Source organism: Mauremys reevesii, linkage group 7 (assembly GCF_016161935.1).
Source record: "Mauremys reevesii isolate NIE-2019 linkage group 7, ASM1616193v1, whole genome shotgun sequence".
Taxonomy (NCBI): Eukaryota; Metazoa; Chordata; order Testudines; family Geoemydidae; genus Mauremys; species Mauremys reevesii.
In genome coordinates this window covers 100738384-100760512 of record NC_052629.1, presented here as the reverse complement: position 1 = coordinate 100760512, position 22129 = coordinate 100738384, and the positions used below count along the sequence as shown (strand labels likewise).

The following is a 22129-nucleotide window of genomic DNA, read 5'->3' as shown; positions in this document are numbered from 1 at the left end:
GACCACATCTGTACACAAAATGAGAGGGAAGGGGAGAGAGACTTTGAAATTGTATAAACAATTGAACCAGAGTAAGGCTATGTCTATACCACGTACCTTACAGTGGCATGGTGTGCCTGCTCTTTATCGGCAGGAAATAACTCACCCTCAACAAGGGGCGGTAGCTTTGTCGACGGGAGAGTGTCTCCCTCCAACAAAGCGCTGTCTACACTGGTGCTTTTTGTTGGTAAAACTTTTGTTGGTCGGGGGGGTGGTTTTTTTTTTGCACCCCGATGGACTAAAGTTTTACAGGCAGAAGTGCAGTGTTGTAGACATAACCTAAATGTTGAAAGAGGTAAGCTTTTAAACTGCCTTAAATATTTAGGCTGGTCTAAGTATTTAAATTACTTTAAAATCTTGCAGTGGCATAGTTTTAAAGATGAGTTAACCCTTAAGATACCATTAACAATTAAAGCAGCATTGTAGTGGCATAAACACCTAAGATGACATAACATTTGACGGTCTTAAGTATTCAGGGCTATATAAGTGCTTAATCCATTTTAACATCACACTTATGAAAGGATATATACACGTATATGTTTTTCTCTAACACAGATTTAACTAATTTTTCTATGGCATGCATGCATTAATGTATACTCAGCTTATCATAGTTTACTCATTATTTAATCAGTGAGGCTGTATTCACTGAGGACCGTTTCCATGCCACATTTCAGAATTCAGACATTTTGGAGTTATTTGTGTGAAAAAAGTGTCAGGTTCTTTTCTCCATAAAGTGGAAAAATATTTTATTTTTACCTTCACAGAGCTCAAAAATGGTTCTTGAGATTTTGTTCGAACTTTCCTCCAAAAGTCACCTTTGGGCAGACCATGAACCAGGAAAAGGCACTCAGCTATGGTGATGGGTAATAAAATTAGAACACAGATAGAATGAAAAATTTCAGATCAAAAGGGGATTTTTGCAGAAATGCATGAGTATGTGAAAGTCACCAGTGATTGGTGAATCATTAGAACTGCTTTGCAGATTAAACTATAATCTATAGACCAGATCATGCAGGGCACTTTGTCAGGAGGTGCTAGGACCTTTGTTTTTCCATTAATATTTTGTAGGCCCTGGAAATTATCATAAAATACACATTTGCAGCAGGTCATTATAAAATGTTACTATCTTTCACCTGCAGTGTCAAATTTAAGCAAGATAGCAGTGTTACCATAATTTACCAGGAAGAAATACACCATACTTCCCCCTTTCAATCTGTAAGACACACACATTGCCATAATTATATTGTTATATAATAATTAGTGAAGAGGCTGATTTTCATGAAGTACACTCCACACTGATCTTCTTTCTGCAATATTACATTTTGATAGATACTAACAAGATGCTTTACATGGTGATCTATTTATGTATTTTATACTAACCAGAAGCTACTTCATCAAACAAACAAACAAACCCAAACCCCAAAACAGGAAATTCAAATACACATAGCAGAGGTTTTATCTCTTAATTTCCTATTTGTACACCCTTTTCCTGTTTTCTCACCTAAATACACAGTTGGCAATTTATGGTAGCTGAGGATTTGGGCCACATGTTCAACAACGCATTAGGGGTGAAATCCTGGCCCCACTGATGTTGGCTAGAATTTTACCCTTCAAGTGAAACTTACCCTAGATTTCTGGGACTCATACCATGCCCTTGGCCTTATTTTTAAGTCTTAATGTAGGCTTAGGGTTGCCAAGCTTCCAGGATTGTCCTGGAGTCTCCAGGAGTTAAAGATTAATCTTTAATTAAAGATTAATGTCATGTGATGAAACCTCCAGGAATACGGCCAACCAAAGTTGGCAACTCTGTGCTTCAAATGGTGCGGAGTTGTATAGGCCATCTGGGCAAGAGTGCATTTCACTGTTTTAGGGGTAATGTTCAGCATTTCACACTAATCATAATAATGCTAACAGTAATTGGATTGCAAAATAATACTCTGCACATAACATTGAATATTTTATCTAATTATTTTTCGCCATATATTTATCTCTCTCTTCCCAGCAATAATAGAAATTGTTAACACTTATTATATTGTTCCTTCCAACAGAGGCCTTCAAACTATAAGGGGCAAACAGGAGCAATCAATCACGACTTCTTTGGGTGTTGTGGTGTATTGCATCTCAGGGAGCCACATAGAGTTCTGTGGCTCCTACCCCTGGTGCAATCATGTCATATTCTTTCAATACCCCTCCTCCTTCCTACTGTATTTGGGGCAATATGCATACATTAATATACGTTAATATGCATACGTTAATATACGTTAATATTTGGGGCAATATGCAACGTTAATATTCTGTCTGAGAATTCTTGTTAAGGCCTGCTCACTTTTTTCTGTGTTATAACTTCTGTAAGCTGAATGGGGGAGCTGTGCCTGAATCTATGGTTATTTTATTTGTGTAAGCTTATTCATTGAGATTTCATTATCCAACACAATTCAGGGTATTTGATTCTTCAGTCATCAGAGAGATGTAGTTACTAGTCAGTTCCTCCTGCCCCTCAGCTCAGATAGCTCTTCCTTTGAGATTACTGCTGTAGTTACCGGATATTTCATATGGTTCAGCTAGATAGGAAGTTGTCAACATCATTTTTTTTCTGCAGAAGCAATAATTACCTACACTTTGCAAAGAGTACAGTATTCATCATATCTTCATATTACGGAGTATATCTTGTTAGATTTTTCTGTCCTTTCCTTGGAGTTGTGTGCTATATAGACTTCTGTTTTTTACCGTAAATTCTGTTGGAAAACATCCACCATACACATTAGATTAATGTCTATCAAATTTAATATTAAACAGTTGAACTTCTTGCCATCAAGCTGCAAAGGAGATACAGGTAATGTAGTAGCTGGAAGGTCAACAAATTACAATTTTAGTGCATGGGGTGAACTTATCAGAAGAATACAGTGAAATGCACAGCCACATAGTTCTTTTAGATCCCAACTCTTGATCCTTCTGTGATCACAGTATGCTTCACCTGCTGAGCCCTGATGTGGGAAGGTAATAACCAGTCAGGCATGAAGGCTCCCAATTTAAGGACAACCTTCCAAGTCCAGAATAGTCTGCACATGGCTCGAATCCTTCACACAAACTAGCAGCAGAAGTAAATGCACCCCTCACACACACACATTAAATTGACCCCTGAGTCTCTGCTCAATGCATAGTCAACCTGTTGAGCTTGTAGCTAGGGTTGCCAACTTTCTAATTGCACAGAGGCACATATGAAGAGGGCCAAGCAAGTGAACTCTATGATTCTTGGGGACCACGAGTGATCCACAGAGCGGGGTGCAAATAGAATGCTATTACTACTACTAGGTGCTTGTTTAACTTTTTGGATAAGGCTCTCAAAGGAAAAGTCATTGAGGAAATCGTGTACATCTGTGGCCTTAATTAACCTCTGGCAACTGCCACTGGGCAAACAACCTTTGATTAAACCATTCAGAGCCTTCTAGCATGAGTGAGGTGACACAATAGACTAGCCCACTGCGGCTAGTTTCCATGACTTGTCAAAGCTTCATGTTAAAGGCAAGTAACTATGATAGAAGTGACTATTTTATGTTCTGTGTTAAGTTGGTTTTGTATAAGATGAGACTTCATGTTGAATAGGAGTTTTGTATTACAGCAATAGTTTTTCAGTCTTAGGTCATGTGGGTCAGGTCTTCTGTAATTACTTATTCCTCAACAAGCAGCTGTTTCCTTGTATGAGAACTTGACAATAAGCCCTAGCAGTAGTATCTTTTCTTTTTCTGGCTCAGCTCTCTTTTGGACAGATGGATACCACCATCCGTATCAGAGGTAGTAATTTTTGCTGCTGTTGAATTAAAGGGACATTGTCAAATTGTTTAGGCCCATAATTTGAGTGTTTCTAAAACTTTGCCTATTCTCACCATAGTACTCTGATTGGGCTAGTAGGACAAAACTCCCCATATGCTCTCTGATGAGCCAGATGCAAGAGCACCATTGTAGCTGCTCCCCATATGATATTGCATGTTCCCCAAAATGCATTTTTGGTGTGAAGAACAGTCACTTGGGAACAGGCAATGTGGCCTTTCAGTCATATATTCCCAAGATCTGTAAAACAGGGAAACCACAAACCCTCAACGAGGGCTGTCTTCCGTATTGTTGCTGTGGTCCCCAAGCTACTATTAGGCAACTACCTCATCACTCCCTCTTTTCTTGGAGTGATGCAAGACCAAAACCAAAATTCAAGTTGCTTCAAGCAGTAAATTAGGCATGTGCGATGGGCTTTAACCCAACCTCATCACCTGCAAAGCTAGCGAATGCACATGGGGAAGCGCACTATTTGTGCCTTTTTCTTAATTAAAATATAGAGGATACTGTCAAAACAAAAACAATGGGCTAACTCCTCAGAGTGGAGGCGCAAGAGTGGAGGAGCACCAAAGCTGTGCATGGCAAAATTTGTGGTAGTGGGAGGGATAAAGGTGGGGAGGTGAATAGTTAATTGGCTTCTGGCAACAGCGGGTGAAGCTCAGTTGAGGGAGAGACTTTAAGATAGGTCTTTCTGGTTGAGACAGACCCAAGGTTCTGGTAAAAGACAGCAATAATGGGAATAGTGCAGGCTCCAGAGATCAGGTTTGTGCAAGTGCAAGGAAGGAGTTAAGTAGCCGAAGGGGATATAGGAATTCTCCAGATTCATTTGGACTTGTTTGTGATACCCTGGAAGGGATTCAAACTTTGTGACTTGGCTAGAATGCTGAGCCAGAGAAGATCTACAATCAGAGGCAGGCAGCAAGCATGAGGCACCGAAGTCAAATGTAGTGGCAACATCCCACACAGATGCAAGGGGGCATTCTAAGGGTGAGTGAGCACCACCACAGCATGATTTTCTGCTAGATCTTACATATAGAAACAGGAGAATTCTACAGGCAGCAAATACACCCTCTCCTCAGTCACATCAAAAAAAGCCCCATCTGGCTCCTACAGAATTAATTCCATTAAAGCTGGTTGAAATTTGGTCACTGCATTTTTTTCTGTTAAAAATGGCTTTTTCAATAAAACAATTTTTTTTCATGAGAGAGTATTTTAATTAAATATTTTTGGGTTTTCATCGATAAAAACTCTTTACTAAAAATTAAAAAAAAATCTGTAAATTTTTTCACAAGGAAAATCAAATCTTGTACTGACTAGTTTTAGTTCCATGTGCTCTAAAAGATGGAGATGATGTGTAGATAGTTCTGGGCTCTCCCTCATCCCTGAGGTAAGGTGCTGATTAGCTGGGTCTTCTCAGATGTGACAGTTGGCGTCTAGATTTTTAAAATACTTTCACTGTTCATAATCCCAGGAATATATGGAACTGCAGACTAGGAATTTTCATATTATTTCAGAAATATTGAGCAGATCCCAATTTACAAAAAGTTCCCTCTTTTTGTTGGTAGCACTTAAAGCTTTCCTATCCGGGCCACTGAGATTCCCCTGGTGTGTGGAAACAGTAGTTGGCATAATACCTAGTTTTATATGCCCATTTGCTTTACACCACCCCTTTGTTGCCTATTTGTGTAACACATGTGATGGGTATGTCTCAAGTGCACTCTGTTCCAGTCAGCCAATGCAATGACGACACAACAAGCCTGCACAACATAAAGAATCCCTGAAGCTACTCTGCTTGGCTACTCCTTGGATCAGGGGACAGAAAACCACCTTTATCTCTCCCACTACCACAAAGTGTGCCACAGACAGCTTTGGTGCACCTCCACTCTGAGGATTTAGCCCATTGTTTTTGTCTTGACAGTATCCTCTGTATTTTAATTAAGAAAAGGGCACAAATAGTGCAATCTCAGTGGCTTTTTATTCTTGAAGTCTGATAGTCATGAAAGCTTTTTTCCTGGACTCTTATAAATTATATACTGTATTTGAATGAATGCACACACACACACACGTTTAAACTTCTAAGGTTTTGGCTTTTAGCTTCCAGAGACTTCTGTAACAAAAAATCTGTATTCTAATGTGTGCCAACAGTTAAAAGATTACATATTTGGATACACCTCTAGGCTGCAGGAGGAACTTAATATAGCTATAAGAAGAAACAGTTTGTACCAGACAAAAATGTAAATAAGAGAAGTTACTACAAAATTCTTTTGGAAATGCATGTTTTTGTCCTTGCGCTTGGTTTTGACCTTGTTCAATTCAACATTGTACAGTTGTTGTTTTTTTAACACTTATGTTTTTCTTATTATTCAAGGACATATTTCTACATTTAGGTTTGACCTAAATTTTGATGGCTATAATTTGTGTTCAGTCTTCTAATCTATTTATGTATTTTAAAAACTAGTCTGATTATAGCCAAAACAGTTTTTGAGGAAGTTTTATTCCTGTGCAAGTAAGACGGGGAAAAGTGATTACTTATTTAACAATCTGATTTCAGAACACTTGAATTGTGAGAAGACAAGATGAACAATTCACTTTCAGTAGCTTTAATTATTTAAATCTCATGGTAAATTAACGGAAGACTTTCTGATGCATTACACACCTCACTTATTAGGCCTGATGGGGTATGCCTTGCTCAAACTGGAACTTCCATTGACTTCAGGGGATAATTTAATCAAGAGATAGTACCCCTTTATTGGGAGTGTTAACCTAAGTGAGGAATGTAGGCTAGGCCTTTAATTAGCAAATACTAACACTGTTTTAAAGCTTCAAACACCTCACTTATTAGGCCTGATGGGGTATGCCTTGCTCAAACTGGAACTTCCATTGACTTCAGGGGATAATTTAATCAAGAGATAGTACCCCTTTATTGGGACTGTTAACCTAAGTGAGGAATGTAGGCTAGGCCTTTAATTAGCAAATACTAACTCTGTTTTAAAGCTTCAAACACCTCACTTATTAGGCCTGATGGGGTATGCCTTGCTCAAACTGGAACTTCCATTGACTTCAGGGGATAATTTAATCAAGAGATAGTACCCCTTTATTGGGACTGTTAACCTAAGTGAGGAATGTAGGCTAGGCCTTTAATTAGCAAATACTAACACTGTTTTAAAGCTTCAAAAAGGCTTTAGTGTTCATTGCTTACATGTCATGACTGCATTTTAGGCTTCTACATTTGTGCTACATGAACATGTTATAATGCAGTACCATTGCTGTCAATGAACTAGGATGGCATGATACAGAAAACCAATTAGCCAACAGTTATGGGTTTACAATATTGACATTTAAAGTAGTCTTTTTTCACTGCTACAGTGGAAAAAGTAAGGCAGATGTTTCCTCCACTGCTTCATTTACCCAACTATAAAATTGAATTTGGATGATTGTTTTCTAATATGTACAGTTTTTTGAATGCTTTGTTCTTGCTTTAGTTTTTTCAGCTTCTTCTTTCAGTAAATGTCACTGGTGTCTACCTCTGAGAAAAATGGAGGTCTTGGCTCATCTAATGAATATACTTTACTGCTCTTAGGGACAAATTCTGCCCCTTCCTTTGCAGGTGCAGCGTTCCCCCTGTTAGCCGAAACTCTTTTTCTACAGAAGAAAGGGTGGGGTGGGACGGTTGATTTGGGGGCAGTGCAATGGCTGAGGTGTGCACTCCCTGAAAGCCATGTAGATCAGCTTACTGCTTGCTGCATGCATTGAGCGGGAGACTGGTTGAGGATGAGGCTAGAGGATCCATTTCAATATAGGTTAGTGTAACAGTGGCATTGCAAACCTCTTGCTTGTAGTAAAAGCCACAGAGTGGTTCCACAGCCGCTTCACATCTGATGTTGTAGATGATTCCATCCTCAGTTGCCCTGCATGTACCCTGTACTTAAATTCTGATGACCTGGGTTCATTGATCAAGCAAAATTTTAGGGCCACAAACCTTAACTAAGCCCCCAATGAACTGCCCAGACCTGAAAGGGGAGTGCCCAAACAAGGATGCCCAGAATAACAGGAAATTACCTGCCTGAGGAGACTCAGTAGGATAAGACCTTTTTTCATTAGGAAGATCTAATTAGACTTGGAGGATAAGAATATCCTCATTAAAACTTATTTTCCATAAGATCTGGAGACAAAACAGCAATTTGTTTAGGCTTGGGCACCAAACAAAGACTGAAATTATGCAGGCAGACACATTTATGCTACTTTATTTTGATATAGTGTGTGTCAAAGTTTTTCCTCACAAAGAAACCAAAGAAAACAAAGTGGGCTGGAATAATACAAAGAAAAATGTAATGAAATAATTAGAAAAAAAATTCTTGGAGACTTTCATGTAAGTGTTCCCATTTTTCCATTTGTAATACTTGAGTTCGTAAAGGTGGATGAACAAATTAATGTTGGAGTAAAGTCTACTAAGTAGTTTTAACACCAAATGTTAGTCATCCCTACAGATTGGGAGGGAAGGGGGCATGACTGTATCCTAGGAAACAATCACTCTGAAAGGATTTAGGGATCATTGTTAAACAAATGGGGATAGGGAGTAGGAGTAGGGAGATGACTTTTTTCCTCTGTATGTGGCTTTGGTGAGAATGATACTGGAAAACTGTGTCCAGTTCTGGAGTCCACATTTTAAAAAGGAAAGGCCACAGAAAAGAGCTATAAAATAAGATTCACGGACTAGAGAAAATGCCTTATAGTAATAAACTGGATGAGTTCAGTCTGTTTAGTTTATCAAAAAGAAGATTAGAGGTGATTTGATTATAGTATAGAAGTACCTTCATGGGGAGAAAATACCAGGGATCTTCAGTCTAGTGGAGAAAGGCATAACAAGAAGCAATGGCTATGAGTTAAAGCCAAAAAAAAATCAAATTAGAAATGTCACATATTTATAACAGTAGGAATGAATTGGAACAAATTACCAAGGGAAGTGATGGATTCTCCATCTCTTGAAGTCTTCAAGTCAAGACTGATGTATTTCTGGAAGATGCTTGAGCCAAACACAAGTAATTGGGCAACTGTGAAATACCATTGTTGTATGGGAGGTCAGACTAGATGATCTAACCATTGTTGCATTCCCCCTGGAGCAGTGTGGGAAGGAGATTGTGACTTTGAGTCACAGTCCCTCTCTCCTGACCTCCGCACTGCTCTGGGGAAGAACTAAACTGTGACATGACTCTGTCACAATGTCCATTATCCAGGGTGCCTGGTATGATGTCGTGGTGTCGAGGCACTTCATACCACCTCTACTCCCTTGCACAGGTGCTCAGGATGGCTGTGATCTGGCCCTTTATTTTGCAGACTCCTTACTCTTGACTAACTCATAACTATGCTACAGGGTTTTGAAATTTCAGACATTCCTCTCTGATAATATTGGAAAGTCAACCAGGCATGACTGTTGATGATGTGGATGAGGCCAACACTAGGAAGATAAACACATGCATGGTCCTCTGTTCTTGCCTTACCTCATCTCTACACATCACTCTGAACTCAGTTAATTATGCTTCTTAACAAGGCCCTTCTTAGGCTTACAATCCGGCGTCAGTAGGGTTTTTCATAAATTTGTTAAACTACAACAAAGGTCAGTTAGAAAGGAACTTTCCTGTCATACTGTTATACCCTATGGTTGCAGAATCAGAGCACTGAACTTTTACAGCATCAGAGAGTCCTCCTTAGGTATGGTTATCCTTCTGCTTTTTTTGTGGAAGAATATGGACACATTCAGTAATATAGTGTTTTGAAATAGAAGAGAGATCTGTACATAAGGAATACTTGGCTGAGGTCTTTCAGACACTCTGGCACACCTCAATGACTCCATGGTAAGGGGCCTCATCCAATTCACGTCCCCCTTTCCTAGTAAGCTGGGAGAAAGAGGCTTCTTTGGCATCCTTTGATTTGAGCATTAAATTTCTCCCTTACAATCATTTGGGACTCTAAAGTTTTCTTCGCAAACTGACATAGTAAGTTTTACTTCCTCTGCAAGCAAAATCTTGTCTTGTTGCTCCTCCTATAAAGAAGTAGATTTTGTGTGAGCTGCATGTGTTAAGCACCTCTTTATTCCCCTGGAGGGAAGTGAGAGTTAATATTCAAGTTAATATTCAAAACTCAGGTTGTCACACTACCCATATGAATCATTATCAGCGCCTGGGTTAGAAATTTCCATTTAGATGATTTATAACATCAGTACTATCATGGACTTGTAAAAAGAACTGTAATCCTTTTTGTTTCCATCAATCTGGAAGAAATCAGTGATGTCGGCAGTGAGTTTCCTCTTTGATGCCAAAATTTCTAGCAGAAATTATGGTATTTGCAGTTTTTCTTGTAGAATCCAGGCACTTCTGCCACATGCTTCCACAACCTTCTGGAAAGTAGCGTTCATTGGGGCCCCTTGCTCCTCCCACCTTCTCTGCATCCTGGAGGATTCTGTGGGTGTGAAAGAGGGCTTGGAGCCAGTCACCCCTTAGTTCCTTTCTAATCAGCAAATGTTCAGCAAGCTCAGATAGCACATAGCATACTCAATACTTTACTTGTATTTTTTTTTCTTTTCTCTTTTTCTGTCCGTTTGAGGCAAATTAAGTTCATAGTTATCTGGGTTTTTCTTTTTAAAAGGTGAGAGGAGATGCCTGTCCAGCCTGGGCTTTGTCTGGATTTGCAAGAGAGGGCTGGGCAGTCTACTGTTGATGGGGAGAAACTCTTGAGGCCCAGTCTGCTAAGTTGGCACTTGAATAATATCTAGTGTCAGCTTTGAAGATTGTCCTGCTGGAGGAGATTGGGCTGCTTCTCACACCCCTGCACAAAGGGAGGTATCTGACTGTCAAGGTCTCTGGGTCTGTACAGGTTAACCTAGGAGATGTAGATGTGTGCCTAAAGAGGCTATCTCACAGTTAAATTCAATTTCCAACAGATCTGGATTTGCAAAACCCAGATCTGGCAGCTAGGCATGGATCTGGGAGCTGCAAAGCTCTGATCCACATCAGAGCACAGATCCAGAGCTTAAAAAGTACACACACCTATGTACTGTGGCTGATAAGTATGTCTCTGTATCCAGTGTCAAAGACTGAATCCAGATTCAGGAGTCCAGATCAAGAACTGCCAAGCACAGTTATCAAGAATGTACTAGATCTGTGCTCTGAGGGTCTGACACCTTTACTGTTGTCACTTGTCTAGCAGCTCTGTATCACTGAGGCCTCTGACCTTCCCAGATCAGTGGCGTCCATTTCTGACACCATAATCTTTGCTGAACTACTTGCCTTACTGATTCTGTGCCCAGCTTATTGGTGATGTGAGCAATATCTGAGTATGGAGGCCCTCACAACCCTGCACAGGGGGCGATATTTTATAAGCTCCTGGTCAGATTGTTGGATCTCTTCTATAAGGTCATGTTTTCATGTTGTGCTTCTTATTTGGCCATTTTCAGATGCACACACTTGATGCCCTGTTTGCTTGGGAGGAGGTTTTCCCTTTCTGATGCTCCATCTATCAGACCCTCCCCCTGTAGGCAAAAAGACACAGATGGATCTTTTCTTACACTCTTATTGTCAGAAATTGTAGATGCCAGTTTACTTGGTTCCAGAATTGTCAGTTCCATTGGTTCTGGGTAGGAACAGTTAAGGTTCTTTTGGTCTCTCTGACCATACCTAAGGACTAATTAAGTTTCCTAAGGCCAGGTTTACAAGAATCAAGCTGCTGAGAATCTGAAAGGCCAAGAACTGATGATGGGATCAAAGGCTCTCTTTAAATGTAAGGGTACTATATCCATCTCTGTTCTATCAATTCTGAGGTTCATGGGTGTGAAGATTTTTTTTGTTATGCAGCCTCTGGAGCAGAAACAGGGTTCAGTGTCACAAGATCCATCTGATGCTCCAGAAAGGACTGCCCATTGTTTTCGGGATCTCTTTGAGTATGTCTACACTGCAGGGTAAGCCCAAGGTTTGAGCTCAGGCTCAAGCCTAACCCCTTTCTGTCTATGCACAAATTGTGCTAATCCAGAGCTCGAACCCAGAGTCCCAGATGTAGTGGAGGGTCCGAGCCTGAGTCAAGCCAGGACCTAGGATTCAAGCCCTGTTGCTTTGCAATGCAGATGCAATCCCACTGGACTCGTTCTCTGGGAGTCTACCAAAAGTACTCCACAATTCCATTGTTATTTAATAATGGAGATATCCTATCTCCTAGGGACCTTGAAAGGTCATTGAGTCCAGCCCCCTGCCTTCACTAGCAGGACCAAGTACTGATTTTCCCCAGATCCAGTGGCCCTCTCAAGGATTGAACTCACAACCCTGGGTTTAGTAGGCCAATGCTCAAACCACTGAGCTATCTCTCCCCCCATTGGCTAACTTTTACTCCATTGGACAGTCAAATTTGGTGGATAGGCAAATTTTTCCACTGCACCATGAACAAGGGGCTAGAGTGACCGCATTTCGGGAGGGCACTAGGAAGTCTACAATATGGGTGTTTGGACTTGGGCCTGCATAATGTAGTGTAGATACTGGAGTGCTGTCTTGGGAGCCTGTGTCCAACAATTTCTAACCCGGGGTTACAAATGAGTGCAGATGCTCACATCCTAGTTTAACAAACCCAGGATCTGATAACTTGAGTGCTACTAACCCTGGGCTTACATTGCAGTGTAGACATGCCCTTTGTAACACTCAAAGGCAAAAGAGAGAGACCTGGAATCCTTTTTTCTTCACGGAATTAAAGGGCACATTGCCAAGGTTCGGCAGAAAAGATAGTGTTGTAATCCCTAGTTGGATTTAGAGCTGTATATTTAGGGGCTGTGAGAACCACTCACTCTAGTTAATTCTCAACAAAGCCTCTGACTTCAAAATATGTTAGCCTCCTAAAATTGTTAAAGTAGCAGAGGTTTTGGCTCTTCTCTGATCTGCAGGAATCATCCTTTCTGGGAATCCCTTAAATCAATCTGGAGAAGTACAACAGAACATTTTCAGGAAGCATCTGACTCCCTTGACTGACATCTAAAGCATCTAGCCTGTGTTTGAGGCACAGTCTTCTGAGACCCATTATGAGAGATTACTGGGTACTCTCATTCTTTTCAAGAGGATGTTATCCAAGCTTTACTGTTTAAAGAGCAATTAGAAGCTCATATTTTCCCCTTTTCTGAATAACTCAGCATAGCTAGCAATAGTGTTGTTAAGAGAATGAACTCATTCAATTACAGCTTGGTGATCGAGGCAAATTTATCATTAGCATTCACTTGCATTTAAAAATGATTTCATTTAATCTGTGCTTATACTCCTTTTGTGTTCACTTACCACCAATGTTTCAGTGATTGCTTTTACTTTCATGAATGCGTGCGTAAGTATCTGCAACGGAAGTGGTGTATTTTTACATAGAAAGGGACACTAGTTGACGCAGCAGGGGGAGAGAGTTACTTTGGCACAGCGGAAATTAAACGAGTCAGAAAAGGATCTGACTGCACCCCTCACAGCTAGTTCCACACATGCAATTACTTTGTAGGAAGGTGATGAGAGAAAATTAAATTTAAACTCTATACTCAGCCAGCAAATCTTACAGAAGCCTAGTTTTAGTAGGAATAATGCCTTGGGCAAAATTTGTGTGACCCAAAAAGGCAAAGGCTTACAATTTTCTAAAATTCCCGAACATAGGAATATATAACAGAAAACTGTTGTGCTACCCTAATTATTCAGTAATGTCAAAGAGAGAGAAGATTAATTGTTTCACCTTCTAGTAGTTATTGATTTACATCTTTTAAAATGCACTATTCAACACTCTCTTAGCACATGTACTTTTAAAAAAACACCAAGAACATTTATGAAATGGCATAATGACAAGAAATGACTCTCTCAGCCATCAACTTCCCCTACAACTTAACCCCTCTCAACTTCCACCTCATGCAGGATGCATCTGTTCTCCCAAGGTTTTTATGGCGCAACATACCTTGACAGTCCTCAAAATGAGCTTTGTTAGTAGAAGGGGAGAAGTAAATTCCAGAGTCAAGGATGAATCACTGAGTAGTTCCACTCTGAAATAATAAAAATACTATTTCTCCATAGTAGCACCTATAACAAAGTACCAGTAGTTAGTTTCCATACATTCAAGAAAGAATGGTCCCTGCTCTGAGGAGCTCACAACCTAAGTGTAAGCAGAGTCAGGATGAGCTCTACCTGACATCTGCTGGTAAATTATACATACATCTGACGCAACATGACACAGTTAAATTATCATCTAGCTAATCCTCTCTGAAATAGTTAAACTGGCCATCTGCATAGAATTGTGATAATCGCGGAGTAGATTTGGGGATCAGGGCGGGAGGGGGCACCACCAATAATTAGTTTGGTGGGCACATCCAAAAATTCTGAGATCAGCTGTGGTGTCTGTCACTTCCTCATCCCAAGAGGCAGTAATAATATAAATATGTTTTGGGGGACTTTGCAAGAATCCGGGGAATGACTATTATATTAAATTGCTTCCTGCTGCATGGGACCCTGGAATACAGAAGAATAAACAACCCTTTCTGTTAACAGATAAATATAATAGGCTGTGTGGAATGATAAATATATTTACAAGTTACGGATGGCCTCAAAACCAGCAAGTGCCACACTGTGAAAGTTGGACGTCTAACCTAAGGGACTACATTTTGACATTATCCTACATGTGTAGATGGGGATTATGCCAGAGCCTCTGTTTAGACTGCAGCATATGTACACTGGGTTGAGACAGCATGAGTCATCAGGCTTTTTCCCAAAGTAGGGCATTTTGGTATAACTATGGGCCACTTTATTATACAAGGCCACAACAGTCCATGAAGTTGACTTCAGTGGGAATAAAGGTAAAAGACAGAACAGAGAGTCTCTGAGCTGAGGTTTGCAAAGTTCTGCTATGCTTGCATGGTTCAATCAGAGTGGTAGGGGGTGAAAATGGGAAGTTGTTTTGTACTCCAACAAAGATTTCTTGCTTTGTATCTTTTTTTTGTTTTTTGTTCTTATAGGTTGGGTAAAATATCCCAGATACTCTCTTTGCTTTTCGTGCATGTAGTGATGCAGGACTCACCCCTGCGGCACCTCCTGCTGGTCGTCTCTGGGAATTAGCGCTGCCAGCCTTGGAGCGCTCTTTACAGGCCCGTGTCCCACTGCTGCTTGGTCCCCGTGTCTCTCCCGGACCCAGTGCCCCATTATCTGGGGTGCTGCCCTCTAGCAGTACACACCTCAGTCTCAGGGTCTCCCCTCCCCAGGGAATCCCCACCTCGCCTCAGTGTAAGGCTACTGCCAGTCACCAACTAGCCCCCATTCCCTGGGGCAGACTGCAGTGTATGCCACTCATCCCTGGCAAGGGGGGTTTGGGCCTGCTGCCTTTCTCTGCAACCCAGTACCTCTATGGGGCCTTGGACCAGGCCCTGCAGCCTGGGGAGTTGCCAGCCTGGAGCTCCCCAGCCCCTCTGGCCTTTCCCCCACCCTGCCTTACTCTATGTACCCTGAGTTTCCCAGCAGACAGGCCCTGCTCTCACCCAGCCTGGAGAGAGACTGTGTGCCTATACTCCTGGCTCAAGTCTTTTATAGGGGGCAGCTGAGCTCTGTTTGGGGTGTAGCCACAGCTCTGCCTGCTTCCCCCAATCAGCCCAGTGGCTGCTTTCTCCTGCCACAGCCCTTTCCTAGGGCTGTTTTAAGCCCCTCAGGGCAGGAGCGGGTGTCCACCCTGCTACAGTGCATTAGTAATGATTGTTAATTTATCTATTGCCTATTGAGTAGTCATCATATTTACTCTGCACCGTGGACTGTGAGATGTGAAGTGAAAAGGAGTTAAGAAAATAATTGTGTACCATGATGTTTATAACTTTGCACCATAGGAAAATGCAGGGCCCCAGAGCTTCTTCCGCTCTGGGTCTTCGGCGGCGGAGGGTCCTTCTGCTCCGGAGCGGAAGGACCCCCCCGCAGCCGAATTACCGCCAAAGCGGGACCCGCCGCCAAAGTGCCGGGTCTTCTGTGGTAATTCGGCAGCGGGGGGTGCCCGCCATGGGTCTTTGGGGCACTTTGGCGGCGGGTCCTGGAGCGGAAGGACCCCCCCGCTGCCGAATTACCGCCGAAGTGGGGGCCCCCCGCCGCCGAAGACCCCAGGCCCCCTGAATCCTCTGGGCGGCCCTGGGAAAATGTATGACCAATGAGCTGCATGGTCATAAAGAGTGTGACTGAAAAGCAGGAGAAAGAAATAAGGGACTTGCTGTTTGAGTTCTTTTGGAGAAAGTGGAGCACATCCAGGCAGCAAGGCACTGTAGTTGCATTGTGGGGAGCTTCGTCAGTCATGTTTAATGTGGGTGTTTTGGACCAAATTATGGTAAGATGGATGTCACGAGCTATTGTTGTACTTGAGTGGTGATTGTCCATGTGAGTGAGGGATGCATTATGCTTGCATAATCCAGGAAGAGAGAGAATGGGCCAAATTGTTGGCATAACTCCATTGAAGTCAATGGATTTACACCATATGAGAATTATAACAATGCTTTAAAGCACCCAGAAAGGTACACTCTCATCAGTGGCTTCTGCAGCATCCTCTCCCCACTCTTATGCACAAAGTGCAGGCCATCTCATTAAGCCTGACTCTTGGGAAGGAGGGCAAGGGGTTCCTTGTGGCAGCTCTAATTTGGCCCATTAATTTTTATTATAATTTTTTCTCCATCTTGTAAATGTCAATATAAATATCCTATCATATATAGACAAAACAGTTCCTTATATTACACCTTTTAGAGAAAGTATCTGACTGCACACCACATTTACAATCATTGTCTAGTTTGCAATGTAAAATTACATACTGTCAATCAGAGAAATATTGACTGAAGATACGGTTCTAAAGGGTACCGATTAACAGTTATTAATTAATATTCTTTTAAAAGATAAGTATTTAAATGAACTTTTGCAAAATTAATTAATTAACATTACATTATATGAAAATAGTTTCTTGGTATTTAATTGCTGTTTCCCATTTCTCTTGTTAATATGCAATTGTATATATACTGAAGACATACTTTTCTATAGTTATTCTGTTCTTTGTTCAAATTAATTCTGTGGAGAATCAAGCAGCATTTCTGACTCAAGCATTTCTCTTTGGAGTAACTTGTGCTGTTCTCAGAGAGAGAAATATATTTAACTTGATAGTTTTGTATGTTGCACTCAGATAATGTCTCCCCCACATCAGTGTGTCAGTTTCATATTTACTTAGACACATGTTGAAGAATGCCTATTAGTCTTCACAAAAATTAATGAATTAAGCCTCACACAAGATAAGTAATATTTCTATTTTAAAGATGAGTAAACTGAAGCACAGAGGGTTGAACAATATTTTCCAAAGTGTGTGCACCTGACTTTCATGCAAGCAAACTCTCATGCACATACTTGTATCCTTGTGCAGATCCCTGGATATGTACATACAGTGGACTTCGTGTGAGTATATTTGGACAATTGAATAAACATGCCCCAGCAGGACAATGGAGACTCCCTGGAAAGGCTATGTATTTGCTAATGACTCTGCCCCACTACCCCCTATGAGACAAAGGGGGTTGTGGATGTGAGTGCAGCATGGCTGGGACATGAGGTCCCATACTGGGACTCATGACCAAAACTGTGCTTATAAACAGGAGGGCTTCTCTGTGTGTTCAAGCAGAGAGAAACCAGAAGACAAGACTGGGCTGGAGGAGATGGGGCACAGAAGAATTCTGAACTTCCAGGAAAACACTGGCTAAAATGGAAAGGACATGGGGGGTGAGGAAGCTGAGGCAGGGTCTTCTGTACAAGTGTTTATTTTTCTATAGATCCGTATATCTCTGGTGCTTTCTCTGAGAGTAAAATGTGTGTGTGTTTAGAAATTCCTTTGCAGTGTGCGTATTGCTTGCTTACGCTGTCATGTAACCCCCAAAGAGGAAAATAGTAAACCAGAGAGTCCGCAAGTTTGGTGGAATACTGGGAGCATGCAGCAGCTATGGAGAGGCTTGGGAGAGCTGCCACTAATTTCAGGGCCTAAGTTATTGGACAGTGAGGTCCCCGCTGCCAAGAGAGGTGTCAGACATGAGGTCTGCACCTGAAACCTATGCCTAGAGGCCAAGAGCCAGAGAGACAAGGCTTAAACTCTGCCCAGACTCAGCAAGCCAAGAGCATGTGGGACCCAAGGTTTGGGTCTGGTACAGCAGCCTGGTGAGTATTCAGGAGTGGGAGTTCCCCAATTACTGGTACTCAGAAAATGTAAATGTGAATTCCTTTGAAGTTTACCTCCACTAATATGGAATCTAGAATCTGGCTTCCCAAAGGGGAAGAAGGTCCCAGCTTGTGTCCTCACGGGTATTCAGGTGGGAATTGTGAAATAAAGAATTTGAAAGTGGTTAAAAGCTGAACTTTTGAGGAGACTGGGAGACCCTTGAGGGTCTGCAAAGAAGCAGGCTGTATCAAGACTAAGTTGGGCCTATCAAACTGCTTGAGAGAAATATGAAGCTTAGGTAAGACCATATGCGTTTAAGCTCTTGTTGTTTAACACTTTACTCTGTTGGTCATGTTACTCTAGATAAACAAGTAATACTTTGGCTTGAACAAGCTGTCTTGTGTCACTGCATTTATCAACTGATCTCAGCTCCCAGCGAGAACTCTATTACAGGGACCAAAGACAGTTGGATCTGCTGAGGAAAACACAGCTGGTAAAAAGGGGAGTGCTGTAGTATAGTAATCCAGTCTCAAAGCAGGATCATGATATTCAATTCTGAAGAAGTGTAGGCCTGTCATTTGAAAGAGGTGCTCCTGGAGAGAATGAGAAGTCAAAGATACAGCTTACCCCCAGAACCAGCACACAGGCCCATTGCCTTTATAGTATAGAGATTTTATCTATTTCCAAGTCCTTCGTTTAGATGCATTTTGCTGTTGCTGTGGTGACTAAATTAGCAACCTAATAACAGTTTTCAGTAAAAGATTGGTATCCCAACTATTTATAATCATTGACCTCAACTATTTATAGTAAAACAATCTTAAAAAGCAGAACTGATGCCATTTTTTCTTACTACTTGTTATATATAAATGTAGTGGATATCCATTGGTACCTTTTACATTATTAGTAAATTATATGCTATTTTGGTATGAAGCAGTTGAGTGTATTGACACAACTTTATGGAAGAGCATTGTGGTGTGTTGAATTTAATTTCTATTTGTTTAAAAATAAAATCAGAAGGTTATTGAAGACAGGATTTTCAAAAGTTAAGTTACCAAGATTGATAGTTTTGTAAATTGGTTTTAAGTATTTTGAATTTACAACTATCATTATGTTGCAAAATAACATTGATTTTGGAATGACTTACTTCCTTTTGCAGTAATTCAGAAAATATTATGACAGCTATAGTTTTATAGTGAGCATAAAAATCAGTGAGGTAAGTTCAATGAGGTAAGGTTAGTGTTGGAAGTTTTATTAACAAAAACTTTAAGTATTAACACATGAGTTACAATTCCCATGTGTTTTCTGAAATTTGCTGGAACTGAACTGAACATTAAATTCTGAACTTTGGACAAGTCACTTGAAACCACCTAATTTTAGTGCTAGGAGTAGCCAAAAATGTAAATATTAATAAAACAGCTTCTTTTATACAGTTGGCTGCATTGTTAATCCACATATGATCAGAATTCCGTGCTGCAGATGATGTAAGTCCAATCTACACTGTGTTTCAAACTGACTGAAGGAATGAGTTTTATACTCGATTTAAACTCTCTTCCATCTAAGCCATTTTCTAATATTATTTGGCCACCCAACATTACTTCCATGGGGAGGGCATGATAACCAAGCAAATTTTGGCCTAGAGGAGAGGAGAATGAAGGGAGGGTCAGCCTCCTGCAGCATGAAGAGTCTGCTGCCAAGTTGGGGACCTTCACTAGAGAAGGGGTCTGTCTAGAGTCTGCAGTGGCAGAATGGGAGTGATTCATGCAGTGTCCAATCATCGTCCTCCTGAGAAACAAGCAGGGAATCACTGGAAAAGTGAATACATCCTGCCTATTACACTGAAAGGGGATTTCCCCTCCCTTGCCCAACAGGATGGAATTCATCTGGTGGAAAAACAATGAGGATTCTGGTGGCACCTTAAAGACTAACAGATTTATTTGAGCATAAGCTTTTGTGGGTAAAAAACCCACTTCTTCAGATGCACGGAGTGGAAATTATAGTTACAGGCATAAATATATATTGGGACATGAAGAGAAGGGAGTGAGAGCCAATGTAGAAGGCCAATTCAGTCAGGGTGGATGTGGTCCACTCCCAGCAATTGATGAGGAGGTGTCAATACCAAGAGAGGGAAAATTGCTTTTTGTAGTGAGCCAGCCACACTCAGTCCCTAATCAAGCCCAAATTGATGGTGTTAAGATTGCAAATGTATTGTAACTCTGCAATTTCTCTTTGAAGTCTGTTTTTGAAGTTTTTTTTGTTAAAGAATGGCTACTTTTAAATCTGTTATTAAGTGTCCAGGGAGACTGAAATGTTCTCCTCCTGACTTTTGTATGTTATCATTCCTGATGGTTTTTTTTGTGTCCTTTTACGTAGAGACTGTCCGGTTTGGCCAATGTACATGGCAGAGAGGCATTGCTGACACATGATGGCATATATCACATTAGTAGATGTGCAGATGAATGAGCCTCTGATGGTGTGGCTGGTGTGGTTGGGTCCTATGATGGCGTAACTAGAGTAGATATGGGGATGGAGAAGGCAACGGGGTTTGTTACAGGGATTGGTTCCTGGGTTAATGTTTCTGTGGTGTGGTGTGTAGTTGCTGGTGAGTATTTGCTTCAGGTTGGGGGGCTGTTTGTAAGCAAGGGTTGGCCGGCCTCCCAAGGCCTGTGAGAGTGGGGGATTGTTTTCCAGGATAGTTCCAGATTGTTGTTGATGCACTGGAGAGGTTTTAGCTGGGGGCTGTATGTGATTGCCAGTGGTGTTCTGTTATTTTACTTGTTCGGCCTGTCCTGTAGTAGGTGACTTTTGGGTACCTGTTCATCTGGTGGGATTCCATGAAGAGAACTTTGTGGAATTTCCTTTTCCATATATATGCAGGAGACAGTATGGTCATGTGTGTTTACAAACTGTGTTCTAGCCTATATCTCAGGCTGCCCTCCCTCCCTAGGCGAAAACGTAGTTAACTGCCATAAATCTCTCCCCCTTTTGCCAATATTCCTTAAGTATTTACTGCTTAAGTATTAAAAGGAGGATACTAAATCAAATTACCTCTCTAATGAATAAACAACTCTTTAAGATTAAAAAAGAATTGCTAAATTAAAAGTTCAGCGAGGTCTGCAACTACAGAATTTAAACTTAGCACTAGAAAAGTAAAATGAGTGCTTCTGATTTTCATACTTCAGCATGGCTTACAGCAAAAGAGGTGAGTCAGCCTGTGTCACTTAAATTAGGAGGAATCTGTTGTGATACACTTCTAGAAATACCTAGATATGCTATGACAATTAAGGGAGTGCTGATGAATCCTATAAAGCATATCAAAATATCTCAGTAGGAAGAACTTTTAACTTCTTGTAAATAAGTTAAAAGTTTAATGCAAATATGAGTATTGAATGTAGATTTTTAAAAAAATGATAAAATGCAAGTGTTTACAACAGATCCTGATCCTGCATCTTCTTGTGTGAGGCAGATTGCTGTGCTCCTGTAGAGTCGTAGGGAAGGCAGTGGGGTGGGGAGTGTCTATATAGGGTAGGAATCCACTCACATGCAGGAAGTTACAGGTCTGGAGCCATATATTATAAAAGAGTATATGATACATTGTGATACAAATCTCTGGCATTTACCTGTCATAAGGATCATGTCATGGGTAACATGGATTAAGGAACTGCTGTGCAGAATGGGGTCATTTTAGCAGGCATAGTGCACAATTTTTTTGTTAAGAGGAAATCTTCACTTTAAAACATTTTATGAACCTATTTTCCGGTGATGATCCATCCGGGAGATAGTTAACCAGTTCACCAACCAGTCAAGAATTCAGCATCTGAAAACTGCATGGGTAGTAATAAAAATCCATTCTACATTTTCACATGGTTCCATATAGTAAAAGTATAATATTCAATTGCACAGGATTCAAGTATCTGCGATTATGCAGTAGAGAAAAATTCTTCTTTTAAATGGGTGTATTGTGTTCCTGCCTTTTCTTTTGAGAAGTGGATGTGCATTCAAGTCCACAATTTAAGTTTGTACTTGATAAGTTCTGTTTTGTAACATTCCAATGTATAAAAATATGACTGGCAAA

General features: G+C 40.9%; 1 protein-coding gene and 1 long non-coding RNA gene across 7 annotated transcripts in view; one reads left to right on the top strand and one right to left on the bottom strand.

Moving 5' to 3' along the window:
- Positions 1-22129, top strand: part of ERC2 (ELKS/RAB6-interacting/CAST family member 2) — an 801227-nt gene that overhangs the window by 273912 nt on the left and 505186 nt on the right. The gene's annotated exons all lie outside the window — the stretch shown is intronic.
- Positions 1-22129, bottom strand: part of LOC120369143 — a 38975-nt gene that overhangs the window by 1095 nt on the left and 15751 nt on the right. For 3 of the 4 annotated variants that reach the window (XR_005582947.1, XR_005582948.1, XR_005582950.1), the window contains 3 exons: positions 13816-13900; positions 2656-2774; positions 796-890 (listed from right to left, as the gene is read on the bottom strand). This is a non-coding gene — a long non-coding RNA (uncharacterized LOC120369143). Of the gene's footprint in view, positions 1-795; positions 891-2651; positions 2775-13815; positions 13901-22129 lie in introns of all 4 variants that reach the window. The other variant, XR_005582949.1, reaches the window with a different exon arrangement.